Below are 10,000 nucleotides of genomic sequence, written 5' to 3' on the forward strand. Positions count from 1 at the left end.
GAGGAGGGGGGAGGGAGAAAGAGAGAGAGAAAGAGAGAGAGAGAGAGAGAGAGAGAGAGAGAGAGAGAGAGAGAGAGAGAGCCAGAGAGAGAGAGAGAGAGAAAGAGAGAGAGAGAGGGGGGGGGGAGGGAGAGGGAGAGAGAGAGAGAGAGAGATTGCTTATCCAACTGTCACAATCTGGATATATCCAATCTTCATCCAGTCAGTATAAATATGCACAAGTGCTAATTTGCATCCATGGAGATACTCTCGTACCTTCGGCAGTCTAATGTTATCCCCAAACAAGAGCGGCCGGGCTGGTGCAAAGTGAGAAGTGGCCGGGGGAGAGACTCCCAGGAGCACTTCACAGATGCCCCTGACATGCTAAAAGGCCCACAAAGAGGTCAGGAAGGATGCTAGAAAGGTAGAGTCCTCAATGGATAATTCATGGGAGAACACAGACAAGCTTGTCCCAGGAGAAGGAGGCCTCATGGGGTCAGTCAAGCACACTCACTGCTCAAGGGTTACCCATGTGGATGGATCAGATTGTCAACAGGTTTTACTCAGGGGAACGTCTCTGGTTTTTTGAGGCTTGCCCAAGCCACCTTGTAGTCTAGGGCCCTTCTGGTGGAACTTTACAGACCTCCTGAGTGCTGGAGTGGCTCTTGGGCAGCTGCCTGACCAAACCCCTGGACTCGCCTCCTTCCCCACATCATTCACTACCCCCTGCAGGAACAGGAAAAGGAACAGAAACCCTCGGTTGAGTAGCACATTTTAATGAAAGGAAATCATTTGGCGGAGAGACTCATTTCGTACTTTCTTGCTAAGAAATACCATGGAAGGGCTCGCCAACTAAAATGTGGCTGTTTCACCTTTGACTGAAGACTCCACGTGTCCTTGACGAGGAGCTGCTGGGCTGGGGATGAATTGTTCTCGTGGCCTCCCTTCTCAGGTTGGCCTTGGCTGCTGGACAGGGACCCTGCACTGAGGGTTAGGACGGGGTAAGGGAACGCCATGACTTCAGACAAAGGTTTTAGCACAAATTTCAAGGGAAAAGAGTTGAATAGGAAATCGGATTGAAGAAGACCCAGAAGCCCTCTCAGGGAAAGTTGGCCAAATGAATCACAGGGACATGGAGGAGAATGTTGTGGGATGGGCCAGGTCCTCCCCATAGTCTGTAGGCAGGAAAATAAGAGGAAGATAACTTTGAGAAAGCCGTTACTCCACAGGCAGCTCAATGAGAGAATGCTGGGTCCGGAGTCAGAAAGACCTGCATTCAAATCCATCTAAAGGTACTTTCTAGCTTTGTGATAGCTACATGGCCCTGGACAGGGCTGTTTGCCCTCAGTTTTCTCAACAACAAAAAGAAAATGGAGATAAGAATAGCATCTTCCTCACAGAGTTGTGAGAATCTAATGTCTCTAAAGCACTTGGCTCAGTGCCTGGCAAACAGTAGGAGCTCTATAAATGTCTATTCCATCTGTACCCCTTTCTTTTTTTTTAAACCCTCACCTTCTGTCTTGGAGTCAATACTGTGTATTGGTTCCAAGGCAGAAGAGTGGTAAGAGCTAGGCAATGGAGGCCAAGTGACTTGCCCAGGGTCACCCAGCTGGGAAGTGTCTGAGGCCAGATTTGAACCTAGGACCTCCTGTCTCTATGCCTGGCTCTCAATCCACTGAGCTACCCAGCTGCCCCCTCACCTGCATCCCTTTCTAACCCTTTCTGGCCACTATCAAAATAGTCTCAAGACTGGAGCATCTTTAGCACATCCCACACTGAGGAAGAAGTAGAATAAGAGTAACAGTTCTCCATGATGCCTCGCGGTCCAGCCTTTTCTAGCTCGACTGAGAAGAGGCATGGATGGGGCAATGACTTCACCTTCTCCATGGAGTGAGAAGTTAAGTTCCTGTGTGGAGTCTCCCTTCTCATGCAGCCTAAGCTGACCACTTGCCACCTCGTAGGGCAAAGGGACCTCAGAATTCCACCCCCTTATTTTATAGATGCAGAAATGGAGGCACAAAGATGTGGAGAGACTTAGCTAGAAACAACCATAGGAGGGCAGCCAGGTAGCACAGTGGATAGAGCACCAGCCCTGGAATTGGGAGGACCTGGGTTCAGATGTGGCCTCAGGCACTTCCTAGCTGTGTGACCCCAGACTGGCTAGCCCTTAGCACACTTCTGTATTGGAAATAATAGTAAGGGATTCAAAGGGAAAAAAGAAGCCACCCTATGAGGCTGATGCAGGGGGAAGAGGAAATATCAGGGAAATGAGTGGAGAGGACAAAAGCAAGGTCTCTCCTCGAAGATGTAGCTCGATATCGCCCACTGAACAGATCCTCCCTCTGGGGAGCGTCCCCGTCTTCTGAACTCCTGCACCACTCAGGGTGGAATGGCCTCTCGTGGGTGATTGGTCATCTTGTGCAGGAATCTCATCTCCCTGACTAAAGTGAAGGCAGGCAGGCAGGCGCCCAACTGGGTGCTCCTGGTATCGTGTGTCCAGCAAGCATGCCAGTCTTTGCCGCTGCTGTTTCTGAGGGTGGAAGGAGCCCAAAGTGCACTGGGAAACTGTAGGCAGAGGGAGTCGCTGAATGTGAGAAGGAGAAGGGACCCCAAGGGCCATCCATTCTAATCCGCATCTGAACAAAGATCCCTTCCCGCTCCAATACACTCCCTAAGTAGTCGGTCAGGCCTTGCTTACTTACGCCCAATGATGGAGAGCTCACTACCTCATGAGATAGCCCCCTCTGTTCTGGGATAGCTCTAAGAAGCTCTGGGGTATAACAGAAGCCCTATCTATAAAAAGACAAGCACATGGAGCCAAAGGGCATCAAAGGAGGAAACAACAAGATGAATGTAAATCCATTAACCTTATCCACAGAAATATGGTAGTCGTGATGGTGAACCTATGGCACGGGTGCCAAGGATGGCACACAGAGCACTCTTTGAGGGCACGGAGTTCTCTACTAGAAAGGTGGAGGCACTTGAGTGGAGCTGCTCCCCTCCACCATGCCTGATGACATTTTCCACAGCCCAGTGGCAGTGTTTTCTCCCTCTCCTGTGTGGGGTAAGAGTGGGGGCAGGGTGCACCCCGCACTTGATGGGGGGAGGGTCTGGGGGGAGGGGAGGGGCAGGGCCCAGCACCCCATCTCTAAAAGGTCCGCCATCACTGGGATAGAGCATCGCCAAATGGGATTCATAACCTTTTACAGCCAGAAAAGCCCTCAGGCCAAAGAATGGGAGCTCCACGTGGCCCTGAAGGCCAGACTCCGGGAACACAGAATGCTGGGACAAATATTACCCTGCCTAGTCCAGACTCCCCACTGTACTTAGGAGGAGGCTCGGAGGAACGCGTGCCAGGATCAGGGCAAAACTGCGAAAGCCTTGAGAGACTCTGTTAACCTCTGAAAAGAGAACCAAGAGAAAAACAAAAGCGACGAGTATTTATGGAAACTGGGAGGTGATTTTCTCTGGGCACAAAACCAACTGCAAATATATATATATATGATGTAAATGGCCTTTTCTAGGGAAATTGGATGAAGGAAGCCCCGGCTGCCCGCCGCCCTCTGCTCCAAAGCCCTTCCTCCGCTTCCCGACTCCTCATCCGCAAGGCTTAGCCTGCGGCCTGAGGGGGGAGACGAGCTTCTAGACTGAACTTATTTCCAGCAGGCTCTGCGCTTCCTCGGAGGGCCTCAGAGAGGGCGCCCTAACAGGGGCCTCGGGGTTCGCCTCGACAAATCCCCTCGTTTCACGGATGGGGAAGCAGGACCCCCGAGAGGAAAAGGAGTCCCTCGCTAGCAGGTGGAAATGGAGGCGCTCCGAGCGAAGCCAGGACTTCGTTTGGCTCCCAACTTTTCACATGACTGGGAAAAGCCCCCGAGAATGCTTTCTGGTAGTTTCCCTTCTTTTCTTCACAAGGACTCTCGCTTCCGTGCGCCTCATTTAACACCCAGGTGGATGCTTTGATTAAGACACCCTTTGGGCACCCCAAGGATAGCCAGGATAAAGGGGCGGCCCTCCACGACACGGTGCCCCCCGAAGCCTTATCTTCTCGGGACAGACATCCTACTGTTACTGGTGGGGGGAAGCCTGTTATTGGGGACGGGCTAGACGGGAACCTCAGGAGGATTCTGTTTCTGAAAAATTATGCTCGAGGCTAAGAGGTAAAAAGAATGCACTTAAGCAATAGCCGGGCCACAGTCTCATAATAACAGCTTCTGCCATCGCACAGGGCAGTAGGTTCACTGCCGGATCGGAGCCTTACCACCATCCTGGGAAGTAGACAGCGGAGCAAAAGTCCATTTTACAGATGCTGGAATGGAGACTGAGAAAGAAATGACTCGTTCAAGGCGCTCGGTCAGTAAGTGGCCGAAATGGGGCTTTTGAACTCAGGTCTTCAGACTCCAGCAGAGTCTCGGTTCTTTGTACCAAAGCTGAGATGTACCCGCGATAGGGACTGAAGCAAGCGCACACGTCAAAAGACAAGCATTCCTAGCCTGGGCATGAAATGGGCACCGCCTGGGCGTCCGGCATGCTGGAAGCTGGAGAAGCGTCCGGACTCCCCCGGCAGCCCCCCGCGGAGGGAGGGAGCAAGCAGGGCCGGTGGAGCGGGCACGAGGCGGTCACCCGAAGAGGACGGGAATGGGGGCAGCAGTTCGGAGGACGGGGGATGGACGGTTTTAGGCGTGTGTCACACGGAACAACATGGCAGGGGCTGGAGGGGACCAGGAGCATCGACATGCCACGGCATGAAAATATCTCCAGAATCTCCACGAAGACGTCCCTGACCAAGAACGTGCAGGGGGTCGGCCAGAAAGCCCTTCGGGGCTAAGGCTACGGCTCTGTGGAAGGCAACGCGGGGCCAAAGCTAAGGGAGCCCCTTAGCACGGCCCGAGCTCTCAGCTCTGCTCGGATATTTTCAGGGCTCGTTTTTACTCGTTTCCAAATGCCTCATGCAAAAATAATGATGCCCAGGACCGAGGGGGAGGGGGAGGGGCGGGGGGCTCAAAGTATGTCCTGGGCCAGCGAGGAATGTTTTATGGTCTGGGGGTAAAACATCCCATGCCGAACAGAGCCCTCTCCCTGCTGGGGAGACGCTTCCACGAGGAGCTCCAGGGGAGCACTGCGGTGCCCCCGTTAGCCCGGGGCTGCCCTCCGCCCAGCACGAGACACGGGATGCAAACACACACGCAGCGGGCACCACAACGGGCCTGGGGACGGGTATACTTACGGGGCTCCCTCCATCCTGTGAAGAAGGAAAGCAAAACAAAAACAGAACAGGCTGTGACCTTGTGCCAGCGGCTGGCAGGGGCAGGGGCAGGGGCAGGGGCTGGGGGGGCCTTGGGGCTGCCTCTAGTTTTCTGCCTTCTCTTCTGGGCGTGCTTTCATTGTGTGACCATCCCGTCTGGGCACAACGTGTTTGGCAGAGCAGCTCCCGGGGCTCGGCCGGACCCTAAGTCAGGGGCTGCCTGGTCGAAGATGCCCGAGAGCAGCTCCTACCCTGGCCCGGCCTGAGCCTCCTCCGCACCGCCCTCAATCAGTCTGCTTGAATCTAGGCTAGAGACACGGGAACCTCCGGAAAGCCCCCTTTCTTTCCCCAGACAAGGAGGGGAGCCGCTCGGCTCCGTGGCATCTATCTGGCTCCCCGGATGGCCGCTGCCGTTTCACCGTCAACGTGCCAGGAAAGCCGGACGAGACCCAGTTTGGGGGGGGGGGTGGGTAGAGATGGCAGAGACGATCCTCCATTTCTCCCCGGCAGCCCCCACTTCACGTGCCCCCGAGGAAGACATCCCGGCAGCTGCCTGAGTCCTCCCCCCGCCTCCCCCTCCTCCGCGCTCCCTCCCCGTACACGGCGGAGCCTAATTATCCAGGGATGTGGGAACTCTGCCTGGAAACCTAGCAACGGTATCCAAGCGTCCGCGAGGAGCTCCTGGACCAGCCCGAGCCGCAGAGCCGCGCAGGGCTCCATGTTGGAACGCACACACAGACAGCGGCCCCGGCGCCCTGCTCCCTCCCGGGGCTCTCAGCACACAAGGACGACCTGTGGGGAACAAACCTGGTTCGGCTGAAGAAGCACAACCCATGTCCCTTCATCCGGGTGCCCGAGCATCCCCGCGCAGAGCGAGCCAGAGCCAGAGCAGCCCCGAGAAACGCCCTGACCGCCGCCGGCTCTCAGCCCGCGACATGCTCCTCGGGAGAGCCAGGGGGGCCCCCCAGGTCCCCATCCTGCGTCTGGAGAGCCCCGCGGAAGCCACGGCAAAGGCTGGAGCGCGGCCGCCTCGCCGGCAGCAGCCAGAGCCGAGGAAGGCACTCGCGGATTCACTTCGGGGTTCGCGGCTGCCCATTAAAGGGCCGATAACGAGGGGCCTCCTCAGGAAAATGGAACGGGGAGGGGGCAAACCCAGGCTCGGCTCGGGGGCCAATCACCCCTTCGGCCAGTTCTCTGAGGGGCCCGTGGGACCCCGACAAGCTGCGGCACCCCTTCTAAAGCCGAAGAGGCGGCCGTCCTGTGCCCGGCGCCCGAGATGCCCAAACGCTCCCCGAGTCGCCCTCGAGGGGGGAATGCGGGCACCGGCTTTCAGGAAAGGCCGTCTGACGGGGAGCCGCAGGGGACGCAAAGGGGGGGCAGAAGAGCGGGTCACCGGGCGGCCCCCCAGATAACCCTTAAACCTCGCGGGCACACAGCAGGTCAGCCGCAGACACGGGGGGAGCAAGGCGGCGCTCGCCGTGCCAGTGGAGCCCCGAGCGGGCGTCCGGCTCCTCGTGCACGTGCTGGTCAGCCGGCAGCTCTGAGGACACGGCGGGGCGCGTCACAGGAGGAGGAGAGACCCTCTGCCTTCCCCGGGCCCGTCACGAGGGGCCGCGGCATCAGCGGCCTCTGAGCTGGCAGGAACCGTAGAGGGTGCCGAGGCCGGCTCTCTGCCTCGAAAGGTGAGGAAGAACCTGGGCCAGACATTGGCTCAGGGTCCCACACGAGTCAGTGTTTGAATCGGGATCTGAACTCGGGTTTTCCCGACTCCAAGAGCAACGCCTGCTCCGGTAGACCTCGCTGCTAGCCAGAGCCGCTCAGGGGGAAGGAGACCCTGCGGGGGGCCGGGAAGAGCCGTGACAAAGCCTGTCTTAGACCCCTTCTGGGGGAGCCAGGCGCGACCCTCGGCCCCCCACACCCCGGCCTCCTCATCTGTAGAACGGACACTCCAGCACGACTGCCTCATTCCCAGGCTGTTGTGGATGCCGTGAGACGGCACTGACGTGGCGCCACGCCAACCTTCACGCACGACCCAACCCCAAATCATCGTCATCGTCGTCGTCACCGTCATCACGACTGGCCCACCTCACCCGGCAGAGGACAAAATGGAGGAAGCGGCGGCTGCGTGGACAGCCCGGAGCCTCGCGGCTGGGACGCTTTCTGTGGCAGAATCGGAACTCGAGTCTTTTTTCCTCCGATCCAGAGTCGTGTCCACAGACCACGAGACCTCCAACAGGAGCCACGGCAGCAGCGGCGTCTCTGACGGAGTCTGCCCACAGGAAGGTTCCTGAGCTGGACGCAGCGGCCTTCCCTGGGCCGGACGTCAGAGGAGGATCGACATCGGGTTAGAAAGTCCGCTTGGAGATAAGTCAGCCGCCCGCCGCCTCGGCCTTCCCAGGAAGGAAGCGGAAGCCCCAACCCAGGCTCTCGGACCCAGGTCCCAAAGCCGGCGGGTTGGTTTTTTCCACGCATTATTTGAAGCCTTCCAGGGGAGGCGAGTCCTCTGGGAGCGTCTCTGGGCTCGGTGGGCTTCGCCTCGTCCTTTGGGCACGAGGAGCTGCCTGAGCAGAGGGGGATGCGCCGCCCCGTGGAGGAGCCCCGTCTTCTCCCCTCAGCGGCCTCGGCCCACAGGCACCCACGGGCACCCAGGGGCACCCACAGGCACCCACAGGCACCCACGGGCACCCATGGGCACCCACAGGCACCCAGGGGCACCCACGGGCACCCACAGGCACCCAGGGGCACCCACGGGCACCCACAGGAACCCACAGGCACCCACGGGCACCCACAGGAACCCACGGGCACCCACGGGAACCCACAGACACCCACGGGCACCCACAGGCACCCACGGGCACCCACGGGCTGCTCCTGGCCCGCTCCATTGAGCTCCCTATCGCTCCAGGGCGGATGTTCCCTCCTGCAAGCCCGACAACCTGCCCTCTGTGCAGCCGTCTCAGCCCCACAGCCTCGGGGTCTCGGGGGGGGGGTCCTCCCTGTGCGGCCTCCTTGGTGGGAGGACAAAGTCTCGTAGAGAAAACCGTTGGCCCAGTGCATCGAGTTCAAATTGTGCCGCTGATATTTAGAAGCTGGTGGCCTGGGCAAGTGGCATCGCTTTTGTCGTCTGTAAGACGGGGATAACGGCCCCCCCCTCCCGGTGTGGTGGGAATCAAGGATCACGTATGTACATGTAGACACACGCATGTGTACACAGGACGCAGGCGTGTACACGTGCTTTTAGGCCGCCCCTTACAAGTTCTCCTCGTAGACTCCCAGCCTCGGCACACAAAGTGTTCGCAGAGCATGACCAGCAGCTCTCGAGTGCCCGGCCCGGCCCCGCTGCCCCGGGGGGCTCTGGGTCTCTGTCCCGGGCCCACTCTCCGAGCTCCCTCCGACCTGGAGGTTCGTGGCACTCCGAGGCGGCCTCCCCGGCCGGCTCGTCTCCTTCTCCTTCTCCCGTCTTGTTTCGGGAAGGGGGGCTCGCCACAAGCCGGCCCAAGGAAGGCCCCCGACACTGTGAGAGAAGATCCGCCTCCTCGCGGCGGGTGTCTAGGCTGCCCCCTTCCTAGTCCAGCTTGGAGCGCGTGTAGACATCTGGAAGGAGGGGGCGGCCTCTGGGAAGGCGGCCCTCCACGGAATCTGCCTTGGCTGCTGCGGGCCATCGTGTCCTCCTTCCCGTTTCCCTTTAAAGGCTCTTCTTTAGGACCCCCCCCCCCTCGCCCGAGAAGGAGCCTGCGCCTTGGCTCAGGACAATGGGGGTGAGGCGAGGCCACGGGGGACGTGACTTGCCCAAGGTCACACGACTAGGGAATGTCTGAGGCCAGATTTGAACTTGGGACCCCCCATGTCCGGGCCCGGCTCTCTACACGAAGACACCGGCTGCCCCCCCATTTAAAGGCCTCTTCACTTGACTCCGGAGACGTCCGTCCTTCTGGCTCTTTTCAGAGGCCCTCGTGGCACCCGGCTGGACGAGCCTCCATTAGCAGGGAGGACCCTGCCTCAGGCCCTCACGCTTCAGCCTCTTGGCCCAGATTTGTAGCAGCTCTTTCCGGTGGGGTCTGCGCCCACCGCGAATCCCCGGGAGCGGTGACACTGGCTCAGCCCATAGAGCGCCGGGTTCGAATGCCGCCTCAGACACTCACGAGGACGAAAGCCTCGCTCTGGCGGGCTCCTCCTCTGGGAAGGGGTGCCGGAGGTCCACACACGGACTTTGTTACGGCAAGACTCCCCGTGTGGGGGGCGGGAGTGGCCAGGGGAGCGCCAGACAGCCCGCCGCGTTGGCGTGGGGCTCTGCGGACGCCTCCGGTGCCGTCCCCATCCTCATCCCCAAAGCTCAGCTCTGCGCCGCTGTCTGTCAGAGCAGATCCTCTCTGCGGCCTCCAAGAGTGGCGGACAGAAAGTCAGACGGACGACTTCCGGTAATCCTCAGGATCCTCCCCCAAGACATGCCCCCCTCGGGGGCCCCATCCCAAAAGGCATTCAGTGCCCCGGGAAGGGCCCCCCCACCCAGTTCTGCCCCCTGAGCCCAGTTCTGCCCCCTGAGCCCAGTTCTGCTCCCTGAGCCCATTCCGACTCGCTTTAGACCAAAGATGGCTGTCAGGTCTGAGCCCGAAGCTGTCCTCTCTGCCTTTCAGAGAAAGCCCGGAAGGTTCGTGGCTGCCTCCGGCTCACCTCGTGGAAGCCGAGGATGCCCTCGGGCGGGTGCCAGGCAGGGGCTGCTGGGGGTCCTGGGGGGCCTCCGCTGGGGTCTGGGGGGGCCTCCGCAGACAACCACATAGT

General features: G+C 59.4%; 1 protein-coding gene across 1 annotated transcript in view; it reads right to left on the reverse strand.

Moving 5' to 3' along the window:
- The window catches only part of SHANK2 (SH3 and multiple ankyrin repeat domains 2), a 516,281-nt gene that overhangs the window by 464,994 nt on the left and 41,287 nt on the right, over positions 1-10,000 (reverse strand). The window lies entirely within an intron of this gene.

Source organism: Gracilinanus agilis, chromosome 6 (assembly GCF_016433145.1).
Source record: "Gracilinanus agilis isolate LMUSP501 chromosome 6, AgileGrace, whole genome shotgun sequence".
Classification (NCBI taxonomy): Eukaryota; Metazoa; Chordata; class Mammalia; order Didelphimorphia; family Didelphidae; genus Gracilinanus; species Gracilinanus agilis.